At 48.4% G+C, this 27992-nt stretch overlaps 2 long non-coding RNA genes across 7 annotated transcripts; one reads left to right on the forward strand and one right to left on the reverse strand.

The window, feature by feature from the left end:
- The first annotated feature begins 4 nt into the window (after window positions 1-4).
- LOC146401132 (uncharacterized) lies at window positions 5-11823 on the forward strand. 2 transcript variants are annotated; one of them, XR_014809519.1, is made up of 2 exons: window positions 5-157; window positions 6244-11823. It is a non-coding gene; the product is annotated as an uncharacterized LOC146401132 (long non-coding RNA). The 2 variants fall into 2 exon arrangements; XR_014809520.1 differs by having other exon boundaries at window positions 10008-11823.
- LOC106504299 (serpin B6) lies at window positions 6443-27331 on the reverse strand. 5 transcript variants are annotated; one of them, XR_002346227.2, is made up of 7 exons: window positions 27300-27331; window positions 15812-15986; window positions 13726-13875; window positions 9741-9858; window positions 8453-8595; window positions 7180-7335; window positions 6443-6977 (listed from the first exon to the last, which is right to left on the reverse strand). It is a non-coding gene; the product is annotated as a serpin B6 (long non-coding RNA). The 5 variants fall into 5 exon arrangements; XR_002346232.2 differs by having other exon boundaries at window positions 27177-27331; XR_002346230.2 differs by having other exon boundaries at window positions 27060-27331.
- Between the last annotated feature and the right edge of the window lie 661 nt (window positions 27332-27992).

The raw sequence follows: 27992 nt of genomic DNA on the forward strand, positions 1-27992 counted from the left end.
TTCCATCTGGGACGGAGGGGCGGTGGGCGGGGCTTCCGTGCGGCCCTGAGCGGAGGCCTCCCGGCAGCCATCTTGCTCCAGGACCCTGTTTCAAGGCTTTCCCGCGGCCCCTGGGAGCCAGCGAAGCCACACTCGACACCGAAGAGGTGGGAAAAAGGTTAGCCTTTATTTCGTTACTGACTCTGTGTTTATTGCCCCCGAGTTGTTGGGGCTCTGCGGTGACGAGCCCTCCTCCGCCGTCTGTCCCGCTCCTGGCTGTGGAGGCCGCGGAGGGCGCGGGTCTGTGCCCAGAGGCCTCCTGCTGAGCGCGGCGCGGGACCGGGGAGCCGAGCTTCGCCGCGCGGACGGGTCTGGGGGTGGCCGGGCCTCCGGGAGCAGCGCGGCTGCACGAGGGGCGGAGGGGGAGAGCGGCGAGGGCTGCAAGCGCCGGGGGTCCCTCGGGGCTCGCCCGTCCCCCGGCAGTTGGTACCTGATCCGGGAGGGGAGCCGGGGACCCTCGCTCGGAGAACCGGAGCGGCCCCCTCCGAGCAGAGGAGAGGGCGGGTGGGCAGTGGCTGTTTGCGGTTTCCGCCCGCAGCTCCCAGGCCTCCGCAGTCCTGGGGTTCCGGTCTTGAGAGCAGCTCCTGGCCTCCCCAGCCCGTCTCAGAGAGAGGTGGTCAGGCCGCCGAGTGTACCAGCCCTGGGACCCTTTCCCCCAGGCTTCGCCATGCCTTGTCCTCAACTCCGATTGAGGACCTTGTTCTGTCTTGTCCGGCGGCCTCATTTCTTGGGGTCGCCTCTTGGCTTTTGGGGCTGGCCACCCTTTACCAAACCGAAGTGATCCCAAATGATGCTACCGTTGACCCCTGGAGGCCAGGGAGGACAGGAAGCCCTGGGACCGCTCTGCTGCCTTGTACTGGGGCCACTTGGTTGAGCTGTGGTTTGTGCTGTGGCCTGTGACGCCCCGGTTTGGCAGGGTTAGTTGGAAACGTGGAAAGTTATAATTTAGGCGGATGTAAACTATGTACGGAGAAATACAGCCAGGCCAATCCAGTAACGCGGTGTGGTAGAAAATTCAGTTACAGAGGATTATAGCAAAGTAGTCTAAGCTCTCTGGGAACAGTGGTTTTAGCATTCATTGTAGAGTGAAAATCTGCAGGCATTTTAAAATGTTGTTTGGTTATACTTTTTCATTTTGCCATAAATCCTTTAAGCAGACATTGCACTCAGAAATTAAGTACCGAAATTTCATCTCAAGAAATAGGATGTGTATTGTGCACAGAATGTTTACCACCCACCACAGGTGGCAAAGTGTTATCTCTGACTACCTGAGGATGCTAATCTGTAAGGAAAGACCAGCACCTCCTTCAAAATTTAGCAGTTAATTTAAGAAAATTCTACCCAAAGACAATAATCTAACAGGTGAAGCTGCAGGGACCTCATTTATACAGACTTTTCATTATCAAATGACCTGCGGCATGAGGAAGTTCCCTGGCCAGGGATCAAACCCAGGCCACAGCAGCGACTCAAGCTGCTGCAGTGACAGTGCCCGATTCTTAACCTGATGCACCACAGAAGAACTCCCAAATGACTGTTACTCTAAATTATTTTCGGTCATTTTCAAGAAAATAAAGCTATATAGCACTGACTCCATTAGCAGAAGAGAAAGTTTCTGTTTTGCTAAAGCCAGTTTCATAAAAGTGTTCAAATAAAAAAGCAGTTTACATTTTTCATGTAATTCACAGAATCAGATTTAGACTTTTGGAAGTTCTCTATCCCAGAGGCATAATAACACAATATTTTGTGAATGAATGCTGTTACAAATTTAGTTAAAATCTTTAGTGAAGATTTTTGTAATGACAGTGAGTCAAGTTTTCATGGAACAAAGCTCTGTAAAAACAATATTCTTACTAAATTAAAAACCTTTGGAGCAGAAGTGCCCTTGGTGTTATGATGTGCCCACAATTCAAGTCTTAGTATTCTTCCAATAAGATAGAATCTATAATTATCCAAATTTACAAATATTCTTTTTATAATTACTACTACACAATATTTGTGATGAATTTGCCAATGAATATAAAAAATGTCATTATAGTTATACATACTCCTTGGAATAGTTATGTGTGCTCTTCTGAAGAATGATTTTTAAATCAGCCTGACTATCCCTCAGTGATAGCAGCTTTCTTTGAACTGAGTGTTCTAACTTCCAAGTGCATTTTGTTCAAAATTAGAAACATTTAATCAAAATATTCAAAGAATGGGATGCTCAAATTTTAATTTTGGTGATTTTGAAATTATCAAAAACAAAATTTGTAAATAGGAAGATAGAGTTGTATCTACTAAAACAAGAGAAAACCTAAACAAAATTATGTGAGCTAAGTGGTATACAGGACTTAACTCTGAAATTCTAAAACTGAATTTTGGAATGTCTTGACATATGGAAAGAATCTTTATATAGAGTTCCTTTTCCTTTTTTCTTTTTTTTTTTTTTTCTGCTTCACTCATGGCATGTGTAAGTTCCCGGGCCAAAAATCGAACCTGTGCCACTGCAGCAACTGAGACACAGCAGTGACAATGCTGGATCCTTAACCTGCTAAGCCACCAGGGAACTCCAGAGTTCCTATTTTTAATTGGACAAATTTATACTCTGTTAGAATGCAATGAAACTGAGTGAGGTCAGAGATTTTGTAGCATATAAATTTGGTGAAAAGTTCAAAAGAATTATATCAATTATTTGGTGTTTCCAGTAGAAGTATTTGGAAAAGAAACTCATGGAGACAAAATAGCTACCTATGGAAATACTCTGACTGAAATATTTGTATATTTTAATATGAAAAAAATGGAATCAAGATCTTTCATTTCTTAGCATTTGCTCTGAGCTTATTTGGTCCTCAGCTACTTGGCCAGGTTTGGAGAAGGCTGTCCAGACCAGAACTGTGTTTGCACTGATCACTTAAGGCTGAGAAGTTTCAAAGAAAAATGAACTGATGTAAGGACTTGGGGAAGAAGGCAGATAAGATGGGATAAATGTAAGAGAGCAGGTATTTATGATGACTTAAAAGAACATCCCCAGCAAAATACTAGCAAACTGAATTCAGCAATAAAGCATCATATACCATGATCATGTGGAATTTATTCCAGGGATGCAATGTCCACAAATCAATCAATGTGATACACCACATTAAGAAAATGAAGGATAAAAATAATATGACCATCTCAATAGATGCAGAAAAAGCGCTTGACAGAATTCAACATCCATTCATGATAAAAGATGCTCAACAAAGTGCATATAGAGGGAACATACCTCAACATAATAAAGACCATATAGGAAAAGCCCACAGCTAACATCATACTGAATGGGGAAAATCTGAAAGCATTTCCTGTAAGATTAAAAACAAGAAAAGGATGACCAGGATCACTTTTATTCAACATAGTAGTAGAAATTCCAGCCACTGCAATTAGGCAAGAAAAAGAAAATTGGAAAGAGGTAAAAATGTTTGCAGATGATGTTATATATAGAAAACACTAAAGACATCACCAAAAAACTGTTAAACTAAAATTCAGCAGAGTTGCAGGATATACAGTCAATATGCAAAAGTCAGTTGTGTTTCTGTACACTAATAACAAACTTTGAGAAAGCAAAATTAAGAAAACAATCCCATTTACAATTGCATCAAAAAGAATAAAATATCTAGGAATAAATTTCACTGAATGGGTGAAAGATCTGTACACTGAAAGCTATAATTGATGAGAGAAACTGAAGACAACACATAAGTGAAAAGATATTCTGTGCTCATGGACTGGAATAATTAATATTGTTAAAATGCGCAGACTACTCAAAGCAACCTGCAGATTCAAGGCAATGCCTATCAAAATTCCAAAGGCTTTTTTTTTTTTTCTAGAAAAAGAATCCAAACTTGTATGGAACCACAGAAGTCACTGAATAGCCAAAACCCATCCTGAGGAAGAACAGAGCTAGAGTCATCACACTTTCTGATTTCAAGCTATATTACAGGAGTTCTCATTGTGGCTCAGTGATTAACGAATCCAACTAGGAACCATGAGGTTACAGGCCTCGCTCAGTGGGTTAAGGATCCGTTGTTGCTGTGAGCTGTGGTGTAAGTTGCAGACATAGCTCAGATCCCGCTACAGCTCCAATTGGACCCCTAGCCTGGGAACCTCCATATGCCATGGGCATGGCCCTAGAAAAGACAAAAAGACCACAACTATGTTATAAAGCTGTAGTAATCAATACTGTATGGTATTGGCATAAAAGCAGACACATAGATCAATGGAACAGAATAGAGAACCCAAAAAATAAACCCACACATATACAATCCCCTTTCAACCAAGGAACCAAGAATATACAATGGGGAAAGGTCTCATTAATAAATTGGGAAAACTGGACCACTGTCTTACACCGTAGACAAAAATTAAGATGGATTAAAGACATGAACATAAGACATGAAATCATAAAACTCCTGGAAGAAAACATAGGGGGTAACCTCCTGGACAGCGGTCTTGGCAATAAATTTTTGGAATCGACACCAAAAGCAAAGGCAGCAAAAGCCAAAAATAAAAAAGTGGGACTACTTCAAATTAAGAAACAAAATAAACCCAGCAAAATGAAAAGGCAAACTATGGAATGGAAGAGAATATTTGGAAATCCTATATTTCATAAGGGGTTAATACCCAAAATGTAGGAAGAACTTACACAACTCAATTAACAAAAAAACAACCTGATTAAGAAATGAGCAGAGGGTCTGAATAGACATTTTTCCAAGAAGATATACAGGAGTTCCCTTGTGCCTCAGCCAGTTAAGGATCCAGCATTGTTACTGCAGCAGCTAGGCGTCAGAACAAACAAAAAAAGATGGTCAACAACACGGAAAGATGTTCAACATCACTAATTACCAGGGAACTGCAAATCAAAATTGCAGTGAGATACCAGCTCACACCTTTAGAATGGCTGTCATCAAAAGACAAGAAGGCAAGATTTGGAGTTGTCAGTACTGGCCTTAGACCCTAGTTCTACCCCTCTGCCAGATGCAAGAACTTGTTCAAGTTACTTGACCTCTCAGGGCCTCAGATCCCCCTGGGCTTACTCTTTGCTGAGAATTAAATACTCTGTGCAAAGCAGGTGCTCAGTTAACGTTTGTGAAGGGGTAAGACCACCTCTTTCCCAGGATTAAATCCTGGGAGTATTTTATTTCACAGGTCCTTAAAGAAACACTGTAGAACATAGTGGAAATGTCTTCTGGTAGAATTTCAGAAAAGATGTGGGAGCATTATTCGGGTGGCTGTACCTTTTAGTAAAATCACATGTTGGGGGATAACTCTTCAAAGGCAACTTGACAGACAGCGAAAGTGGAATAACTCAATGAGGCCCAAGAGCTCCTTCAAGCAGCATCATTCGGTCTACTCCATGCACAGTAGGACTTTACCTGGCAGAGGTCTAGCCATCTTATAGGTCTGTAATAGATGGGACCACTGTGTTTTCATAACTTCCTGCCGATGGGCCTGAAGGTTCTCATCCGGGGACGTGGGGACAGACAGCTCACAACCTGCATGGCTGCACTGTTGCACTACACGCTGTAGGTACAAGCAGAGCTGTGCAGGCTGGTGGACCCCTTGTCACTCACTCATAGTGGTGCTATTTCCTCAGTCTCAGTCTCTCCCCATGGCTGAGCTGGCTTGGGCACAACCAGGAAAGCCAATCAGAGACAGACAGAAATTATGAATTACATCATTAGGTTAGAGAGAGCCCAGCTTCTGCTGACTGCAGACCGGTCAGTGGAGGAGGTCTGGTGGCTGGCCTAGAAAGCAGCACTGCTCTGCTACCTGAACCTCAGCATCAGCTGAGCAGGGGATCACATTTCCAGCAGGTAACACAAGGGGCCACAGAAACCTTAGCCACTTCTTTTTTTTCTAGTACATGTAGTAGAATAGTCATCTGGCACGTACTCCTAAATTTGTCTTAAACTCCATCACTAAGAACAGGACCTGTCTACTCGTCTCTGGTTCCTGGTGGAAATCAAACAATTGTTAGGGGCAGTGGACGGTTGTGACCACAGATCCCTCGGAATGCAAGCACAGCGGGAAATGGAACTGACTTCTCATGGGTCTGAGTTAATGGCCCTCCCTGACCCCGTACTGTTTTCTGGAGAGTTCATGACATGTTTTGGAATAGAACTCCTGCTGTGTGTCTCTGAGCCTTGCTCCCCACGGCTGCCGGTAGCCTTCCTTCTCTCTGTTTTCTCACAGATGAGGCCACTGGGCAGAAGAGGGAGAAGGCACTGCTTACCATCTCGTGCCTGGGGCTTGTGAGAGCAAAGGGATGACCTCGGAGCAGGCGATTGCTGAGCAGTGGTGCTGCCTCTGCAGCATGACCGTGGACCCCCATGCATGGCCACGTCAGGTCCTGGAAAACGCGAGACATGCGAACACATGAGCGTTCTCAACGTGGGGTTTCACGATCAGGCCCTTTATTTTTGGACTGTCGCCAAAGGTCACTTTGGGTTACAGACACATCAGAGTGTCAAGGAAAAGGTCGGTGGGAGATAGAGGGGCTGCCAGCAGAGCCCAGCACTTCCTTACGGGGAGCAGAACCGGCCACAGAACAGAACCCCGCCGGTTTTGCTGTGCTGGATAAAGAAAAGGAAAGGGTGGTCGGCACAGAACCTGGGGCTGATTCTGACGCAGCGCATCATCATGATGGCGGCGGTGGCAGCCGCTGCCTCCGTGCCCTCCTCGTTGACCTCCACAAAGGACTTGTGCACGACCTTGGACAGGTACAGGTCTCTCTGGGATGACATTCCAGAGAAGTCTGCCCTGGCCGCCTCGAAGGCGTCCGTCACGCCCAGTGTGCGGAGGACGCCCTCCATGTCGTAGTCCTCCTCCAGCTTAAACCTGGGGAGGAAGACCTCCACCTCCTCGGCATCCATCATGTCCGGCCTCGTCCACTCGACAAACCTCTCGTAAGTAAGTTCCTTCTCCACCTGGAAGAGGAGGGTGCAAGTTCTCAGGAACCAGAACAGTGCTGCCCGGCGGGGCTGTCTGCTCTGGCGTCCACGCTCTACCCTGTGTGGTGTGAGAGGGGCGTGCCAGCCTGAGGAAGACTTTGCTGGGAAACGGGGAGCCTGCTGGGCAGAGTCCCCACGATCCCCTCTGCTCCCCGCAGCACACTCCCTGCTGAGTTACCGTTTTCAGATCAGTGTTTTCATCCGGCAGCATGATGATCATGTTCAGCTCTTTGCCGACATAGGGAAGCAGCAGAATTTGGGTGAATATTTCTCCTATGTAGGTAATTTTAAAGGTAGACTTCTTAAACATCATTTGCACAGGTTTCTTCACATTCTGTAAAGCAAGTGAAGAAACATTACGTTGAAACTAGATCCAGCTGACACACTAAACGAATCAACAGAGCCAGATACTCTGAACCTCCAGCAATACTTTTTGGTTTCCAGACACCACCCCAGCCTCCTGTTTTGCCAGCTCATCATCACTGCTTCAGCCTTCAAGCTCTGGGGTACCCAGGGTTTGGGCCTTATGCTGCTTTTCTCTCAGTGACCTCATCCAGTCTTGTGACTTTAAATAGAATTCCCAAATTTACATTCCTGACCAGGACTTCTTCCCCGTACTCCAGATGCCTATATTTTTCTGCCTACTGGACATTGCATTTGGACATAAAAGAAACCTCCAATGCCACCTGTCACAATGGCCCCTTGTGCTCCCCTCCACATCTGCTCCATTGACAAGTTTCCCATCTCAGTTGACGGCAACCCCATTCATCGCAGGGTCAGAAAACTCGGGAGTACCCTTGCCCCCTGTCCTTCCCACCCCACATCTGACTCATTACAAATCATGTTGGCTCTACTTTTAAAATATAACAAAAACATAACTTGTGCCTCCCACCTTCACTGCTGTCAGCCCGGCACTGGTCATCACGACAGCTCCTAAGTGATCTCCCTGCTCCTGCATCTGCACAGGGGCCAGGGACCCTCCCGATCACCTTGAGGAGGACAGGGGCTCCGTGACAGCTTAGAGGAGGGGTTAGAAACCAGGCTGGGGGGCACTGCTAGGGAAGACTCGCAGATTCTGCTGGAGAGAAAGGAGGACACAGGTACAGACAGAACAGAGCTAGAGATGTGAGAAGAGGCAGGTGGGACCCAGGCCCACAAAGAGCTTCCTGTGCCACAGTTCAGAGTTTGAATTTGAGCTCAAAAGTTCTGGGAAGCTAAGAAGGACCCTGAGCCTGAAAGCTGCACCCTGGGATTTGTAATACAGATAGAAGGCCCACCAGCGCTACGGACCAGAAGCCAAGAGTCCCCAGCCCCCTTTGATGACACAGCAGGGGAGGAGCTGAGCAAGAGGAAGGCCCCAGACATGCTGTGCCCGAGGCCACAAGAAGCACACGTTACACAGGAGCTGTCTCTAGGAACCTCCTTTGGTACTGCAGAGTATTCCCGTTCACCTTGCTGACTTTAAACGGCCTTTCCTTGGTGTGCTCTTTGTTAAACTGATTATCCCAGTTTCCTTTGAAGTAGATGGCGTTCACGAGAACTAGACGAGTCATGGAGTTGACTGAATCAGGAGACAGCAAGTCTGTAATTTTACCTGAAAAGAAGAATTAAAGGACCACTTGGCTGAAAGGATTTCCTGATGGGTGCACTGGGGACAGTATTCACTGGGCCATATCCCTCAGGAGTCAAGGGCACAGTGAAGGAATCTGATGTCCAGACATAACCCTGTACAAGGAGACTAGTCCCTGAAACAAGGGCAGCAACCAGATTTTAAAAGCTCTGGCCAGAGAGTTCCCCTGTGGCTCAGCAGTAACGAACCTAACTAGCATCCATGAAGATGTGGGTTCAATCCCTGGCCCCGCTCATTGGGTTAAGGATCCAGCATGGCCATGAGCTGTGGTGTAGGTCACAGACACGGCTCAGATCTGGCATTGCTGTGGCTGTGGCATAAGCCAGCGGCTGCAGCTCTGATTTAACCCCTACCCTGGGAACTTCCATATGCTGCGGATGTGGCCCTAAAAATAAAAAATTTTAAAAAAAGCGCTCTAGTCAGAAGAATACCATCAGTTGCATAAAACGTATAAGATGAACAAAGTAAGATGTGCAGGCTAATTCACAGAAGAGAAGGTTGAGTGTCCGTGACCTCAGGAGATGGTCTCCCAAAGGTGAGAGGATGCAGCATTAAACGCGGGAAGCATGGACGCCAAGAACTGCAAGTGGATGAGGGCTTAACCGAGTGTCCACAGTGAGGCCCGGTGACCAGAGAGCGCCAGCAGTGCTGGGAGGCAGGCAGCTGGAGACCTGGACCCAAACTGCTCTTTACACCGTTTGTGGAAAGAAGACTGCATTAACATAAACAACGTGAAAAAGCTAGAGAAAATAGTCATACATTGACAGTATTTCAGAAGCAGATTTTAAGAATTTACCCCCCCCCCATTTTTTGGTCACCCCATGGCATACAGAGCTCCTGGACCAGGGATGAGATCTGAGCCACAGTCATGACCTAAGCCGTATCTTCAGCAACACCAGATCCTTAATCTGCTGTGTCAGGCCGGTGATGGAACCAGCAGCCTGGCGCTCCCAAGATGCTGCCAATCCCATTGCGCTACAGCAGGAGCTGTGGCTGTTATTTGGAAAAGAAAAAAAACCCAGTTGTGTCTACACTTGATAGTCTTGAAAAGGGACGGACACTAAGTTTTGATTACAGTGCTGTTAAACAGAATGACAGTGTAGTTTCACCTTCTGTCTTCTGGGCTACCCAGGTGTTTATGTGTTTCCGGGACTCCTCTGTCGTGTTGACAAAGTCCAGCTCTTCCATCTCCGCTTGGTAGAATTTGCGGCAGGAATCTTTGAAAGACTAGGAGAGACAGAGCAAGGGGATCGCATGGCTACAAAAACAACAGCTTCCCTCACCTCTCCAAATCAGAACATTGATCATTTTATGGTTTACGTACGTACGTCACGTGCACATGAAATTAACCTAAAATCCAATTTCTCCATTTGCAGCTACTTTTAACCTTACAGACTGAGTAAAACTGAGTCTGGATGTCAAATAGACACCGGGAACTGCTTGATCCTTCACGAGAGTTGCTGCAGCGGCAAGGTCAGGACAAAGGCACGGAGACCAGCCACTGCAGAGCCCCAGCTGTGCCCAGGGGAGCTCCCACCACAGCGAGGGCCATGCTCCCTCTGCACTTCAGCACCAGGGTGTGCTGTGCCGCATGATACAAGGAAACCCGAACTCCACACCGCCACGTCCATGGCTTTCCCGGTGGTGGCCGTGCTCTGACTCTGCACTGTCCAGAATGCTCCCGTGAGCACTTGAACTGCTGCCGCTGGGAACTGAGTGCAATGAGTGACACTGGATATAAGTAGCTGCCGTCGTGGATGGTTCAGTTTTAGAGGGCGAGCAGCTCAGAAGAGACTTCAGCACCCTTTCCGAAATACAGTCTACAAGATAAGGACACTAGCGAACACCTGAGTTCTACCATGTAAAACCAGAACATTGACGGAAGAGAAGCGGATTGAAGTAACTAGTTGATGGCTCACTGTGGGGTGGTTTTCCAGTCTTAGCTACCCCACAGCTCATGGCAACACCAGATCCTTAACCCACCGAGCAAGGCCAGGGATCGAACCTGCATCCTCATGGATCCTAGTCAGATTTGTTAACTGCTGAGCCACAAAGGGCACTCTCCAGTCTTTCTTTTGAACAGCTTATAGCTAAATGTTTAATCCCCTTTTCAGGACTGTTCTAAAACTACAGGGTTTCCCAGTTCTCCTTCAGTGCAGCAGAAGAGAAGCAATGTGGCACAACAGCTGTGAGCACAAATCCTGTGGCTTCTTAGCTGTGTGACCTTGGAAATGTCACTTGGTCTCTCTGAGCTTCCTTGTTCTCCTGTGAGGACACAGCAGTAGCTACCCCTCCGAGGGTACTTTAAGGCCAAGGAGAGCTATTATCATCAGTACCAGCTGGCGTGACATTACTGAATGAATTCTCCACAGGTTGGGGATGCTGTTCCAGGTGGTCCAGGTACATCATTTCATGCAACCCTCACGTGATTCATGCTTTGCCAACCTCACTGCTATGCTTGTTGACTGGTGCTTTTGAAAAAACCTTAGGTCTCTCAATCTAAGAAAATAGACTAGAAGCAAACTGATCACCCATATATTGATGGGTGATTTGTACAACTTCTAAACATTTTTAAGCAACTGCCATTTAAGTTACTATTTAATAAGTGATGACTAATGATATTCCTAAACCAAAGGAATATCATTATACATTGTGATTGGCACTGGATTTGTGGAAAACTAAATCACCATGAAATAACTGGCAAATATTTCTGATCTCTTTATATTCCAGTATCAAAATAACATTTTAAATATCAATGCTTTTCTTAAAAGACCCACAAAAAAGAAACTAAGGAAAATTAGCCAATTCTTTGTGTGTATTGGAAGTTTTGTTTTTCTTTATATCAAAGGCTTTTTAAAAAATGACAATAACCGGAGTTCCCGTCATGGCGCAGTGGTTAACGAATCCAACTAGGAACCATGAGGTTGCGGGTTCGGTCCCTGCCCTTGCTCAGTGGGTTAACGATCCGGTATTGCCGTGAGCTGTGGTGTAGGTTGCAGACGCGGCTCGGATCCGGCGTTGCTGTGGCTCTGGCGTAGGCCGGTGGCTACAGCTCCGATTCAACCCCTAGCCTGGGAACTTCCATGTGCTGCAGGAGCGGCCCAAGAAATGGCAAAAAGACAAAAAAAAAAAAGACAATAACCTACGATGTAGCTGAGACTGATAAAAATAAGTAAACCACATTCTTAAAAATAATCACTGTGGTATGCAAATCTTACCAGTATTTGACCTCATCTTGACTACATTCACTTTATACCATTTATTTTAAAACAGTTAATTTAGAATCTGAAACAAATGTGAAAATAGTGAAAAAAAAACACAACTGAATAAGGTTGATATCCCCAAAATATAAAGAACTTATAAATTTTTTAAAAAAAGACATAAAGCCCAGAAGAAAAATTGTGTAAAAAGGACATATAAATAGGCAATTCTCAGAAAAGATATAAAAGTTCAGTAAACACAAGAAAAGTTGTTCAATCTCATGAATAATCAGACTTCTAAGGAGTAACTAGGTGCTGTGGTGACCTCAGGGTGGAAATGTGCTCTGCTACACGCCCTGCGACATTGTAAAGGGCAGGCACTGGGCAGCGTTCTCAGCTTTAAAGCCCCCCCACCCCACCCCGCAACAGATCCAGCTGGAGTAGCATACAGACAATGGGACAAAATCTTGCACATGCCATTCCCTGTCTGCATGGCCCACCTAAATGCCCATCACGGTCACCCACAGCCAAGATTCCAGCTGCAATTAAAAAGGGTGAGGCACTCATGTCCTGAGATGCAAAGAATTTACCACCTGGTGTCGGGATGAAAAGCACATTACAAAACTGTGTGTGGGAGTTCCTGTTGTGGCTCAGTGGTTAAAAAATCCGACTAGGAACCATGAGGTTGCGGGTTCGATCCCTTGGCCTTGCTCAGTGGGTTAAGGATCCAGCGTTGCCGTGAGCTGTGGTGTTGGTCGCAGAAGTGGCTCAGATCCTGAGTTGCTGTGGCTCTGCATAGGCCAGTGGCTACAGCTCTGATTAGACCCCTAGCCTGGGAACCTCCATATGCTGCAGGAGCAGCCCTCAAAAGGCAAAAAGACAAAAAAAAAAAAATTAAAAAAAAAAATTAAATTAAAAAAAAAAAAGTATAATGTTTGGAGTTCCCGTCGTGGCGCAGTGGTTAACGAATCCGACTAGGAACTATGAGGTTGCGGGTTCGGTCCCTGCCCTTGCTCAGTAGGTTAACGATCCAGCGTTGCCGTGAGCTGTGGTGTAGGTTGCAGACGTGGCTCGGATCCCGCGTTGCTGTGGCTCTGGCGTAGGCCGGTGGCTACAGCTCCGATTCAACCCCTAGCCTGGGAACCTCCATATACCGCGGGAGTGGCCCAAGAAATAGCAACAACAACAACAACAACAACAACAAAACTGTACAGTAGGTTGAAATCTGTAGGGGAATCTGAGAACTCGTTTCTGTACAGACACGGGGCAAATATCACATCTATAAAAGCTCTTCTGGGGAGGGGAGGGGCGTGAAGGGGTGTGGAAGAGCGTTCGGGAGGCCTCTTGCTTTGTCTGCTTTATTTGCATCTTTATAGAACAGGAATATATGCAGAGATTACTTGAGTAGTTTTTGAAAAATAAAAGAATCATGAAAGCATTATAAACAAGTAGAACCAGTATAATTAGACGAAAGTTTCTTAAAATTTTGCACTGGAAAAAACAACCAAAATATTTACACACATGAAAAACTGAACAAGCCTCACAATGCACAGAAACTACCAAGATGTGAAAAGCAATGATCAGAAATTCTCATTTTGATCACTTCTTTGTTTTGGCCAACTCGTCTTGAGTTGTACTCCACTCCGTTTTAGTTCTTTTATAATTATCTCATTTAAGCTTCGCAAATATCTGGCCAGTGTTATTATAGGCTCTGTTTACAGGGGATGGAATTGAAACAGTTCCAGGAAGTGCATGAGGTCAGCAAATGAGATCCTGTGTCACCCGAGTGAGTCTCAGCCCACAAGCCTTTCACTCCCCCACGTGGTCTCCACTCCCCGCCTCCCGCCACTTTCCGCCACCTTCTCGGTAAAAACAGCAAGTGTGACAGACTCACTGGGAGGAAACCGTAAGACTTCTCTCCGAAGAGCCTGTTGGCGGTTCTGAGCAAGTACTGTGTGCCAGTCCTGTTGACTTCGGTGAGAAGGTTCTGGAAACCCTGGTGGACATCTCCACCTTTGCTGCTGCTTTTGCTTAGAGAAAGTGCCTGAAATCAAAAAGAGAGAAAAATGCACAAGCTCGGTATGCCTCGGGTACGGGAAACAGATACAACCCTAAGCTCAGCCTCAGAGCCTCACTGCAGCTTGGAAGAGTCACCCAACTAAAGACAAAGCCCTCAGAAGCACCCAGCCTCCCTCCCACAGGGAGTTGGAGCTGTGCTGGCAGGAGCAGAAATGCCCCTCACAAAGCCAGCTCCATGTGCCCATTCCTTGTGGTCTGTTGACAGACAAAGCTGCCCACCAGGCCTCCTGTCTCTGCAAGCCCAGGCCACATCCTTGGGTCGGAGCTGGCCCTGGGATGTCCTCTGACCAGTGGAATGCTCGAGACCTAGGCCTGAAAAGGCCTGGTAGTTAGTGTACGTGCGCCGTTTTGTCCCTGTCCTCATGCTATGAGGAAATCCAAGGCTCCAGGGCTGTGGCGGCTCCTTGTGGGAGGAAGGAGGCCTCTGCCAACAGGCAGCACCAAGGCCCTTCCTGGATCCAGAGTGAGCCCAGCGGGCACCATTGGGCCAGGCCCCAGCCTCTGAGAAATTATCATGGTCATTTCCAGCCACAGAAGGCCCAGGCAGCCATCCAAGGGTATTCCTGCCACGACCCAAAGCTAAAGCCTAGGCAGTGGCTTTGGGCCCAACAGTGGCCAAGGCTGGCAGGACAGGGAGTGAGCAGACTGAGTGGGGCCAGGAGGTCGGTGCAGAATCGCGAAGAAGGGAGCGTGTGGCAGGAGAGTGGGAGGGACTGCGCCTGCAGAGGCAGGACGGCTGGCTCGCTTCCCCAGGAATTGGGCATCTGCCTAAGGAGATGCCCAGACAGAATGTGGCGTCTGCAGCCGCCTGGCAGAGAGGAGAGGGTGGGAAAGATGCGTGAAAGCGGGAACTGTTCCACTTTCAGGCAGAATTTGAAGGAAATACTTCCCGTCTAGGACTTACTGGGAAGACCGTGCAAATGCTCTCACTCCCAGCCTCTCCGGCTGGTGGAAAATCCTGAAAGTAAGGGACGGCCTCAGGGCAAAGGCCAGACCCAAGGGCAGGATCAGGATCCGCTTTGGTAAACCTTAGAGAGTAAGACCGCCCAGAGGGCCTCAGGGCTGGGCACAGGGGCCTCTGAGCACCTGCAGGACACTGTCCCCACCCCAGCAGAGCCCTGCTTCACAAGCTTGTGCACAAGTTCCCGAGCAGTGATGGAGAATTTTTAAATTGATGCATAGAAAACCCACAGGGCTTAGAAGCAGCAACCTTGCGTTTGGACGTCTGGCCTCCAGAACTGGGAGGAAGTAAACCGCCGCTGTTCAGGCCCCTGGGTCCTGGACTCTGCCCGCTGGAGCACACCACAACGCCCCCAGCCCACTGGGAGATCCCTCCCTTGCTCTCCATTGAGTGCTGGGGGTGTGGCAGGAGACAGTCTGCCTTTTAGTCCACACAGCTCTGCACCAAGGGGCCTCGATCGCCCCGGAGTCAGACCTCGGCCCACAACCCGGATGAGACCCTGGGGCCTGGGGCGAGGAGGATGGAAATAAGTGGGCTGCCTTGGGGTGGGGGTGGGGGCTGTGACTCCTTAGAGGCCACAGAGCAGACTGTGGCCGCCATCGTGGCCCAGTGAGCTGGACTTTGGTGCCCCACACAGCCTTTCTTGGGCCGACTCCGGGCTTGGGCCTTAGCCAGGCGGGCCTTAGCTGGGGTGATAGGGCAGTGGCTGGACAAGCACTTGGCCATTCAGGCTTATCCTCCTGGAAACCAGGCACTGAGTTGTCAGGAAGCCCAGGCCACCCTGCCACAGAGACACCATGCGGGAGGCCCAGGGGACAGGGCAGCAGAGAAGGAGTTACCTGTCAAGAGCAAGGCCTTTGGGGTCTGACACATGGAGAACCAGCTCAGCTGACTAATTATTAGCATGAACTGTTGTCCAGAAATGGCTTCAGGCACTCACCTGGGACATCTGAGTTGCGGTGTTGCCTGCTGCCCCCATAAAGACCATGGCCAGCGTGGAGGAGAGGCTCATGGGTGAGAAAAACACATTTTTGGAGTTGTCTTCACCCAGCTTTTTCAGAAGGGTTAAGGCAAAAGTGCCATTTGCCTCCGACAGAGCATCCATGACGGCAAGTCTGAAACAATGGATTTAAAATCAGTGACACATCCGTTTAGGCTCCGTGACGACCGCATCCCACCCTGCTGTTAAGTTACCAGTGACACTTTGGTTAGGTGGGCAAAGAGGTGCACGCACAAAACTTGATTTCTTTTGGGAGCCCTCAGAATTATTTTGTGGGTTCCTAATATTAAGTGGACAAAATTGAACAGTGATGCTGGTGACAGTGGCACCAAGATGGCCAGTCCCCTGGCAAGGCTGCTGCCCCAAGGCGCTCTGTGAACCCAAGGAAGGCCAGGGTATAGGACCAGGTGTGTGTGTTTGCTGCAAGGTCACCACCAGCTGAGAGGTCCCGCACCCCCCCCAGCCCCACCCTGATCCCAAACTCCATTCCCCTCAAAGGCTGGAGTGTTAATTCAGATGGAAACGCCAGCCTAAGAGAGGCCACTTCTTAAGAAAGCACTGTCTCCGGTCACATCCAACAGATGTGCTTCTGCTCCTGACCTTTCTGTCACTGACCTCAAAAGGCACGTCCGCCTCTTCTGCTACGAGGAAAGCACAAGCTCAGCCAGCCCACAGTACCTGTCGGAGAATCCAGTGCCCTTCTGCGTGTTTGTGTCAAGGGAACTGAAGCTGAAAAGAACAGTTCCTCTCAAATTCTCAAGTGGGAAGAACAGCAGGAGACCCAGCAGAAAAGGCTCAAGACAGGAGGGAGACCGGGACCCCAGCCCCAGTGCTGGCACTCTGAGTCGGCTGCTTGACTTGCTCCCCGGCCAAGGAAGGGGAGGTACCAGCTCATCGTGCTCCTGGGGGGTTCAGGGTGGCCGTCCCCAAATACAGCACTTCAGCACACTGAGTACTGTGAATTAGAGTTCGTGAGAAACAGCTGGTGCAAGAGGGACACTGACTCTCTCCTGTGCCCTGAAAGTGGAACAGAGATCTCCACATGAAGATACCGCCTGTCCCAGGAGGCAGAGAGCCACTCTTGAGGGCTAGAGATGGGAAATTCAAGGCCAAAAAGGCTGTACGCACAGACCCTGTTGCTTTTTCATTAACTTGCTGCCCCAAGCAAGAACCCTGTTGTGTTGTCAAATCTTCACAAACAGTTTTTTCTTTGTCTAAAAGGCATAAAACTGTCTGCTGTCACTTCTTTGAGCCTCCCATGCGTATGAAATTGCCATGTGATTGTTTTTCTTCTATTACCTGTCTTACGTCATGTAACACTAGACTTGCCGGAAAGAACCCAGAAGAGAAAAAACATCTTCCTCCGCCACATCCTCTTCCTATTTAATATCCCAAAACTCTTCATATTAATGCAGAAAAAAGCAAACATTCGCCTGTCTTCAAAGGCCAGTAATACGGCCTTTTCTCAGTTGACGACGACTGCTGACAACCATTGAAGGTAAAATCACATCCACGCCTACAAAGTCACTGAACCAAAGGGAAGCAGTAAATCGCGATGCTCCGGAGGTTTATCTGAGCCCGTCAGGGTCATCTTATGACAGAAAATATGTTAATCGTGACATGACTGAACAGCCCACTCTTGGGTCTCCAAGTCAAATTGGAAACGATACCTCCCATGCTTCCTCATCTGCGTCACTGACAATAGAGCATTAGAGGCAGTAATTGTGTTCCCCAAATAGGAACGGGGCGAGGAGCCCTGGCCCTGGTGTGAACTGCCCCGATAGTTCAGGCCGTGGCAGATACAACTCAAGAAACGTAGTCAGGATGAAAGTTTATCAGGAATAACACAAAATAAGCATAATTAGCAAACCACGAGATGGCCTACCTGCACAGCAGCCAGAATCAATGAAATACTCTTAATTAAAACCGAGAAGAGAATGGAGTAAAACAGGTTCCAAAAAGAGTTGATGTTAAAGAAAAAAAGACCCCAGTGGAAATACGTGCAGGGCTACAACTAGCAAAACGAGCACTGGAAACCGGGTGTGTGGCTCTGGACTCACCCTCTCAATCACAGCTCCCCACCTCCCACCAAAAAAAGAGCAAATTAAAGACACTCTTTTTAAAAACATGAACTTTAAAAGTTCAAAAATGGAGTTCCATCATGGCTCGGCAGCAGAGAACCCAACTAGGATCCCTGAGGATGCGGGTTCGATCCCTGGCCTCACTCAGTGGGTAAGGATCCAGTGTTGCTGTGAGCTGTGGTGTAGGTCACAGACGTGGCTCAGACCCCGCGTGGCTGTGGCTGTGGTGTAGGCCAGTGGCTACGGCTCCGATTCAACCCCTAGCCTGGGAACTTCATATGCTGTGGGTGTGGCCCTAAAGAGCAAAAACAAAAAACAAAGTGCTATATGTAAAATAGGTAACCAACAAAGATCTCTACTGCGCAGCACACGGAACTAGATTCAATATCCTGTGATAAACCATAAAGGCAAAGAATACGAAAAGTTATATAACTGGAGTCACTTTTGCCACACACCAGAAACTAACACAATGCTGTAAATCAACGACACTTCAATTAAAAAAAATTTTTTTTAAAAGCCCTTAAAATGCCAACAAGGGAGATGCTAGGTAGGACTAGTGGGGGAGGGGACATCAGTGGGTGGGGGGCAGTCAGTGAGGCCACGGAGGGATTGGCTGCCTGTGCACTGGTGCCCATGGTGGTGAGGGTGGCAACTGGACCTTGTGAGACCATGGACCACTTGGCCTCCCTGGCCTAGCCTGTTGGTGTCCCTGTGCCAGAGCTGGAAGTGGAGGAGGCTCGGCGCCTGAACCAGTTGCCATCGGAGCTGCTCCTGATGCTGCTGAGCCATGTGCCCCACGCACGCTAATCCGACATTGCCGCCAGGTGTGCTGGTGCTGGCACGCCCTGGTGGACTGCCAGGCCCTGTGGCTGATCATCCTGGCCCAGGACCACCATGCCCTGTGGCCCATCCTCCAGACCTGCCTGCTGCCTGCCAGCGACACCAAGCCCTCTGTCCTGGGCCGCTTCTGCATTTGCAGACCCAAAGGACGACACCTGCTGAGTAGTAACCGAGAGGAGTGCTCCCTGAACCCGTGGCGCACGGTTGGGAAGCCCGGGCTGTGGAGCGAAACCTGAGGTCCTGCCGAGGGTCCACCTGCAGATGTGCTTCCTGTCTGCACCCGGGTGGTGTCACAAAGACGAAGGGTCTGTGGCCAGAACTCCTGGATAGTGGCAAGTTGGAGGCTTATGGTCCTCAGTGGTGGAACGGCCAACAAGGCGCTGGTGATCTGTATCATCTAATCGGCCAACTTCTAGATGCCAGCTGCTCCACCCTGGATCATGTCTCTTCCATAGCTTTCCAGCCAGCAGTGGAGAAAGTGCCTCCTCTGAGGTCAGCCGCGTGTTCTCCAGCTGCAGGAAGGGCGTCTGCTTTGTGTCTCGTGAACACTGGGTCCGGAACCTGTCCTTGTCTGAGCAGTGTCAAGTCTACCTGGCCAACTCCGGTGTGATCGTGCGGGTCTGTCCTTCCTCGTCAAGGCCTGTCCTTGCAAAACAACCTGACCCTGCCTTCTAGAAGCTTGAACTATTGGCTGGGCCACCTCATTAATCAAGGGTGCTGAGATCCCTGGCATCCAGGGATCTCTTCACTCCAGTGGAAGATCATATTGGACCCTGTCTTTGGGTTCTTGAAGCTTCTAGAAGAAAGGTCCTCCACCACTTACCTGCTTCTGCTGCCCTAAGGCAGCCGTTGTTGTACTGAGTGGAGACCCATGGGTGAGCACAGGGAAATGCCCTCGTCTCTTCTGATTTCTGTTTCAGAGGCTTTATCGATACTTTCTGGGAAGTCCCTCTCCTTATGTCTGAACTAGAACCTCCTCCCTATGGCTGAGCAGACTCCAGCCCATATTGGATGGTGAACTTAATTAACCTCCCGAGGTTTCAAGACTGGGACCAGGACTCACGGCTAAAAGTCAAGTAGCTCAAAACATGTTTGGAGACAGAGGGTTCTGCCCACCCGGTGAGAAACGAAATGTCCCCTGAGCCCAGCCCTACCCTGAACTGTATGGTGTATAAAATTATTTTGTCATTTGGAGTTCCCATCGTGACTCATTGGAAAGGAATCTGACTAGCATCTATGAGGACGCAGGTTCAATCCCGGGGCCTCACTTAGTGGGTTAAGGATCCAGCATTGCCGCGAGCTGTGGTGTAGGTCACAGACGCAGCTCAGATCTGGCGTTGCTGTGGCTGTGGAGTAGGCTGGGGGTTACAGCTCCGATTCGACCCCTAGCCTGGGAATCTCCATATGCTGTGGGTGTGGCCCTAAAAATGCACACAAAAAATTATTTTGTTGTTTTGAAATTCTTCTGAAACGGGAAGAATAAATCTGGAATACATCTGTCATTTGTAATGAATTTTGACAAAAATAAAATGCCCAACAAGAACCACGTTCATGACTGGATATTAATGGAGGTAACAGTTTTTTTTAAATATCATCTTAATGTGTCAGGAATATATAAAATTAAGTGAAAAAACATAAAGCTATAAATACAGTTTAAAATCTTGTATATGTAAATTAGGAAGAAAAGCACGTGATCATAATTTATAGACAGAATGGAAGGAAATGCTGTAACCAGATGTTTCTGGATCGTGGGGAATTTTTTTTTTTAATATTTTTCTGTATTTTCACATTCTTTTTACAACATGCCTGTGTTTATTTTTAGGGGGAATGGTTCATTTCTCTTTATGAAATTAATATGCAAACACCTAGTTGAAAGTCAGATATTGCTGAGACACCTCGAATGACCACAGGGCCTCTTCCCCCCATCCACCCCCCCACCCCCCGCCCCCTGTGTGCTCGGGATCAAGCAGCGATCAGTGCTGAGCCAGGTAGTGTGCTGGGAATTCACTGCCTTTCCTCCCTCAGCACTGCCTGTCCTTCCATTTTCTCTGCTTGCCCTCCCGCCTTCACTCTTCATTTTCTGCGTATCTCTGGCAGCTTTTCCTCAAATGTTCTATACATCAGTCAAATCCTTCCAGTAACTTTCAGATGCTCAGATACAAGTTATAATCTACCGGCTCCCTCTTCCACAGTGTCTCCCCCTGCTGGTAGGCGCAAAGATTTTCATTTCACAGACAGAACTACATTCCCTACTAAAATACTCCAGTCAATAGTCAATTAGTTATTTGTCAGTCTGGTAAAAAATAGAATTTTTTTCTCAAACAAAGCACACTTCTTCATAGCAAATTCTTTTTTCTCAAGTTCCAGGTATGGTGCAGCGGGTTAAGGATCTGGCATTGCCCTAGCCGTGGGGTAGGTCGAAGCTGCAGCTCAAATCCAGTCCCTTGGACGGGAACTTGCATATACAGCAGGTGCAGCCAAAATAAAATAAAATAATTCTTTTTTCTTAAATATTTATGCATTGGTTACATATTTTAATATATCAGATTAAGCTTTAAACACGTTCTAAAACAAACTTAGAAATTTCAGATGATTGCTGTATACCTATAAATGTAATAAAATTCATTAAGTAATGTTTAAAAATAAAAAAAAAAAATTTCACAACCAAAACTTAGTAAACATTTAAACTCCTATACACCTAATAAATCCAAACTTAGAAGTCTAGGAGTTCCTATCGTGGCTTATTGGTAACAAACCCATCTAGTATCCATGAGGATGCAGGTTTGATCCCTGGCCTTGCTAAGTGAGTTTAGGATCTGATGTTGCCGTGAGCTGTGGTGTAGGTTGAGTCTTGGATCCCACATTGCTGTGGCTGTGGTGTAGGCCGGCAGCTGTAGCTCTGATTTGACCCCTAGCCTGGGAACTTCCGTATGCCGTTGGTGCAGCCCTAAAAAAAGCAAAAAAGGGAAAAGGACTCACAAGTCTGGGAAGCTAGCATCACCTAAGATTTTCATGCCTGTTTAAAAGTGCACAAAACAGTACAGTGGTTACGAAACTTGCTCCTACACCTGCAAGTGGGTCCAGCACAAAGGTATCAATACCACAGGCCTGTTACCTTTGTCCTGTCTTTTCATACCTTTCCTAAGGTGATGGTCATGTTTATTTTACAGGTTCTCTGCGGCTAAAATAATTTTAAGGGACCACCCCCTCCCCACACAGGCTGTCTACTTCCTGGCCATCAGGCCATCCCAGCTGCCTCTCTGACCGGCAGGCACAGCCAAGGAGGTGGGGACGACTGAGCTTTCCCCTTTGCTGGGATTTTACAAGGCCTCAGCCAAACACCAAATTTTAGTTTCTTGAAACTAGTGTCTTTCCTTAAAATGAGTATTTTAGTTTTCCTCCATCTGGGTTGCATAACCCAGAGTTTAACCATATAACTTGGCTATTGATCATTTAGTCTAATTTTTAGGCCTTTAGCTTGGTTTATGTAACTACCTTGTTTCCTAGCCTCAGAACATGAATAATCACTTTCTACACAGCTATCTGAGATGGGGCATCAGGGCCATATTTCCTGAAACACAACTGAAATTCTCTGGTGCCTTTTTAAAGCTTATCTTGTTCGCCTCACTTGAACTTATGAATGGACTCATGACTTTTTACAAATGTATTTCAGTGAGCTGATGTTTTCTTCTTGGTCACAGCTGGGCTAGTGGGTTCTCTCTGAAGTGGTTACTTTATCTTGAGGTATTTGTATTGCTTTTTATTTTTTATTTATTTATTTATTTTTTTTTGGCCGCACCCGCAGCATGTGGAAATTCCCTGGCTAGGGATCAAAACCGTGCCACAGCAGAGACCCAAGGCGCTGCCGTGACAATGCCGGACGCTTACCCTGCTGTGCCACGAGAGGACCCCTGTCTTAAGACGTCCGTCGCCAGCGTCCTCCCGCTAGAGCAGCAACAGCTCTTACGTCGACTTTGAATTTTCTTCCAGTACAGAGATAGCAAATGTCAGCCCCTCTCTCAGTTTCTTTTAAGGGAAAAGATCTGTAAAGCACTCAACTGTATCCTCGGGCCTGTGAGTCTTGCCGCTATTGTGGCAAAGCTGAAGAGAGACTTCCTTCCAGGTCCCTCGCACACCCTGCTGTGAAGGGGATGCCACGTGACTTTTCGTCCCCCAGCTCCTCCAGTAGAGCTGCCACCTGGGCTCAGTTGTCCCATCCTCTGTCATTACACGTGTGTGTCCACCCCACTGTTTCTCAGCCACACTGTCCAGCCACACGACGCCATCTGGGACCCACTGCTCTTCGGCCCACAGCACTGCTGTCCCCCGACGTCCCTTTGCCGATAACATCCTTGGTGCTGGGCCCCAGGGCCTTCCTGCTTCATGACTGACTCCTTTGCTGTGATGAAGCAAATGGTCCCATAGCTTTCTAAGAATGTACATGTTTTGACTTCTTGCATGTCTGAAAATGTCTTTATTCTGCTATTCCATACGATGGACAGTTTGGTAGCATCTGGAATTTCATCCCTGAACTTTTTAAGGTTCCACTGCATTGCTTCCCAGCCTTTGGCTCTGCTGCTGCAAGTCTGAAAACATTCTGAGCCCAGCCTCATCCCTCCTCCCTCCCGCTGCTCTTTGGAAGCGTCTGAAATCTGATCCTTCTGTTCTGAATATCACAGTGATGTGTCTGCTTTCAGATGGGCCCCATTTATTCATTTTGCTGTGTACTTGGTGGGCCCTTTTAGTCTAGCAAATTCTCTGGGAATTTTTAAGGCCCTTGTTAGTTCCCTCCAGACTGACCTCTCTTTGCATACCTCCTGTTCGCACGCGTGGCGCACACAGAAGCGGCTTCTAGAGGGCACTTTGGGATGCGCACGCTGCTCTCTGCAGGGTAGAGAGCTCTGCTCTCATCTTTTTCCTTCTCTTGCATTTTCCATCATGATGGTGTCTTGTTGCATTTTCTGGAAGACACTTCTCACTCTCTTCCAGTCTTTCTACTGGTTTTTCCAGTCTCAGCCATTACCTCTTTAATTTGCAAAGCTCCGTGTTCTCCTGGTCCTTCCTTACGATCTTCCGCTCCAGCCCCTTGGAGAAGGTCAGCCACAGTCTACTACGTGGACTTCTGCTCCCTGCACTGTCTCTCTGTGCCTGGGTCTTTTGCTGTAGGTATTGTTATTGTGGTTGCTGTTTGCTTTATTTTATTTGGATCTCCTTCCTACAACAGGCTTTTTCCACAAATGCCTGAGGATCCTGGGACAGCAGTCATATTAGTGTTAGGAACTGTCTACATGGGGACGACGTGTGACCAAGGGGTGATCAAGGGAGGAACCAGCAAAGAGAGGAGTCTGGCTGCAAGAAAGCTAGCGGCTCCGGGGTTCCCGCCAGATCCAGAATCCCCTTGTTTCAGCCCTGTGCCTGGGGTCCCTGAGTTTGGGCACCAGATCCTGCAGGAGTGAGACCTCACCTCCCACTGGATGTTGGGGTTAGGCAGCGAGCGTGGTTTTCTGCTGAGGGTCGGGATGGCCTGTGCGGGTCCAGTCAATCTGGGGACATGCTTCCTACCCACGTCCCGTTCTGCAGCCCCGCACTTCACTGCCCAGCCTCCTGGGCTGTTTGCCCTCCACAGGCACCCAGCCCCTCACGTCCCTCCTCCAAAGTCCTCTGACGGCTCGTGTCCACTCTTCGTCTCCGCTCCTGTTTCTCTGTCCTTGTGTTTTTAATGTCTTACAGCATTACTGTGACTTTAGCAGGGTTTTATGAGGGAAGAAGCGAGACACATGGTCACGAATCTACAGACTATTTTTGTGAGGAGAGTAAAACAATATCTTCATATTGAAAAGCCATTTCTTTGCCTATTACCCAGTTTCTCTGTTACTTTTTTTTTTCTCTGTTACTTTTGAAACGAATGTCCACATATTGACTATCAGTATGAAAATCCTTCTTGTTTGTCCTGAAATATGAATCTGAAGATAATGTGCCACTATCACATAATCATAAGCAGGCTTCCATTATCACTTTGCAGTAATATATAAATCCTTAATAACCAGTCATAAAAAGATTAGAGATCTTAATTCTAAAAAGAAAGAAAAATAGGACCAAATTTAAACAGTTTACTGCTAAGATATTCCAGATAGCAAAGAAAATGATACACGCTCTAGCGAGACTTTTATATTGCGGGATCTCTCTTCTGCATTCAGTGCTCACACCAGTAATAAGGATGCATTTTTGGAGTTCCCGTCGTGGCGCAGTGGTTAACGAATCTGACTAGGAACCATGAGGTTGCGGGATCGGTCCCTGCCCTTGCCCAGTGGGTTAACGATCCGGCATTGCCATGTGCTGTAGTGTAGGTTGCAGACTCGGCTCGGATCCTGCGTTGCTGTGGTTCTGGCGTAAGCCAGTGGCTACAGCTCCGATTCGACCCCTAGCCTGGGAACCTCCATATGCTGTGGGAGCGGCCCAAGAAATGGCAAAAAGACAAAAAAAAAAAAAAAAGGATGCATTTCCAGGATCACACTGCAAGCCCATTGGCGGCTATCCCAGCCCCCACCTTTTCAACTTCCGTAAATAAGGCAGCCCCAAGTGTCCTTCACACACACGCGCGCGCATGCGTAAAATTCATTGTAAATTTTTAAATTATCTACTATCCATACAGACGACTTTTTAAAAATGTCAGTATTTAATGATGAACGTAAAAACCGGTGTTACGGTTTCACTGATGAACCATGTCATACACCTGTGTGTTCACACACAAAGCAAGTCTAACGGTCAGTCTTTGGCACCATTTTTTCCCTGTAGCTCCACCAGTAGCTTTCAGCAGCTCATGTTCATAAGTGATTTTATCCAACTGATTGAGTCACAAGTCTTTAAGGTGTCACTATTGTGCTGCTTCTTGCTTTATTAGATTAAGGATGCTTTAACTTCCTACAGGATTTAACTATTAAAGATTGGTTTACTGGAGACGTGGGCTCCTGCTTTGTCCCTGCCTAGTTTCAGGGGCTGTGTGTGTGTGTATCTAATATGCAAACGGGGGTTCCTTCTACTTTAGGTTTACTGTGAAGCTGAGATAAACTGATGCCTGGCACATGCAGTGGGTAAGTCAATAAATGGCGGGGAGAACTGTGTATTATCTTCATTATGCTGATGTCCAAGCCCCATCTCGGGTCCAGAAAGCTTGGAAATGTAAGGCACGCGGCCCTCCCTGGGGTCTGAGCACAGGCAGTTGGTATGATGGAGGTGCCCTTGGCATAAACAGATTCTGTTCACTCTGATTTCACTGTTACTGGCTGGAAGTGGCAGCAAAAAGAGGAAAGTAAGAATATGTCTTAGATTGGAATTGGTCTCATATAACTTTTTTTTTTTTTTTTCTTTATAGGGCCACACCTGTGGCATATGGAGATTTCCCAGGCTAGGGGTCGAATCAGAGCTGTAGCTGCTGGCCTACACCACAGCCACAGCAATGCCGGATCCTTAACCCACTGAGCGAGGTGCCAGGGATCGAACCCACGTCCTCATGGCTCCTAGTCGGGTTCCTTAACCACTGAGCCATGACAGGAACTCCTCGTATAATCTTAAATACTTGGTTTACATGTCCAAGTTGACTAAAACTGTGACCTTTCTCTGTGGTGGCATGAAGCCCAGGGTGAGATTACTTGGGAGTTGGGAACAGTGGGACACGCCCAGAAACTGAGAACCGCGGCCCTTCCTGCTCATCAGGCTGCCCCCCCAACACACAGCAACCCAGGCCGCAGGACGCTAATCCAAAGGTTACCCTTCACAGGCCCCCTGCTCGCAGGTGTCCCAAAGCACAGCTGGGGAGAGAAGCAAAGGAGCCAGCACTGACCCAGCTTCCCCAGCAGCTGGGGACTCATTTTCCATACTTCCCCCCCCCAACGAAACTTTATGGGGGGGGAGGTAAGTGCCAAATTCATCTAGCACGCAAACCCCAAGTATGATTAAAATTTCCCCCACGTTCTCAGCCCTAAAGACATCAAGTCTTGTCATCTTTTGCCTGCGGCGAGTTTAACTAAAAAACAGACTTAACAGGATCTGAAATGGTCCTCACGATTTTCTCTGCAGGCCTGAGTGGCCACGGACGCTCCCGAACGCAGGCCACACCGCAGGGCAGGAGACCGCTGGGCAGCGAGGTCCGCCGGGACACCGACCGGCGGCTTCTCTCCCGCTTCCAGCCCAACCCACCCGGCTCCCAACGCCCGGCGCCCTGCGACGCGCCCGCGGGCTCTCCCGGGGCCGCGGCCGGCCGGGGTCACCTGTGCGCGCGGGGCCGGACCAGCGTCCCGGGAGGCTGGGCGCCGCCCCCGTGCGTCGCGGGCAGGTCCGAGGGTCCTGGCGCCCCGGGCGGCGGCGGCGGCGGCCGCAACACTCACCCCGCCGCCGATACGAAAGGGAACCCCAGCGGGACGCGCGCCCCCGCCAGGCCGCTCGGCCCGCCTCCCCGCCCCGCCCCGCCCGCAGGCGCGACCTCGCGGCCGGACGACCCACACACGTACCCGAGCGCGACCGGAGCGGGCGGGGCGGCGGTGAGGCGATCGCGGCGTCCGGGGCCTCAAATACCGCGGCCGGCAGGGGCGGGGCCGGGGCGGGGCCGAGGGGGCGGGGCTGGGCGGCCGAGGGGGCGGGGCGGGCCGGCCCTGGCCGGGCAGGGCCGAGTGGAGTTGGCGACAGGTGCGCCACTGTGTCCTTTCCGTCCCCAGTGCGGTGTCGCCTCCTTGGGGCCACTACGGGCGCGGATGGAGCGAATGCCTTATCCTCCTAGAAATGGAATTGCTAGGAATACTACAGATATATTTTTGTTAGTTGTCAAATTCCTCTCCTTCGGGATTGTCATTTTGTCCTCTCACCAGCTATGTCCAAGAGCTTCTTCATACCCTTGCCGGCAGTGATGCCTGGAAACCTTTGGATTTTTACCCATCTGATAGGTGAGAAATACTGTCTCAGGGAATTAACATTTACTTTATCATAAGTGAGGTTGAAAAATACATAAGCCATTACCTCTGTTTTACACCCCCACCCCCCCACCCCCGTGAACTGTTCATGACTTTGTTCATTTTTAAAATTAGTTTGTTTGTTTTTGCTTTTTAGGACCGCACCTGCGGCATATGTAGGTTCGCAGGCTAGGGGTGGAATTGGAGCTACAGCTGTCGGCCGGCATCACAGCCACAGCAACACTGGGTCTGAGCCAC

Source organism: Sus scrofa, chromosome 7 (genome assembly GCF_054392235.1).
Source record: "Sus scrofa isolate SSC_HxYL_T2T_F1_AM1 chromosome 7, Sscrofa_HxYL_maternal_Yorkshire_Landrace_v2.0, whole genome shotgun sequence".
Taxonomy (NCBI): Eukaryota; Metazoa; Chordata; class Mammalia; order Artiodactyla; family Suidae; genus Sus; species Sus scrofa.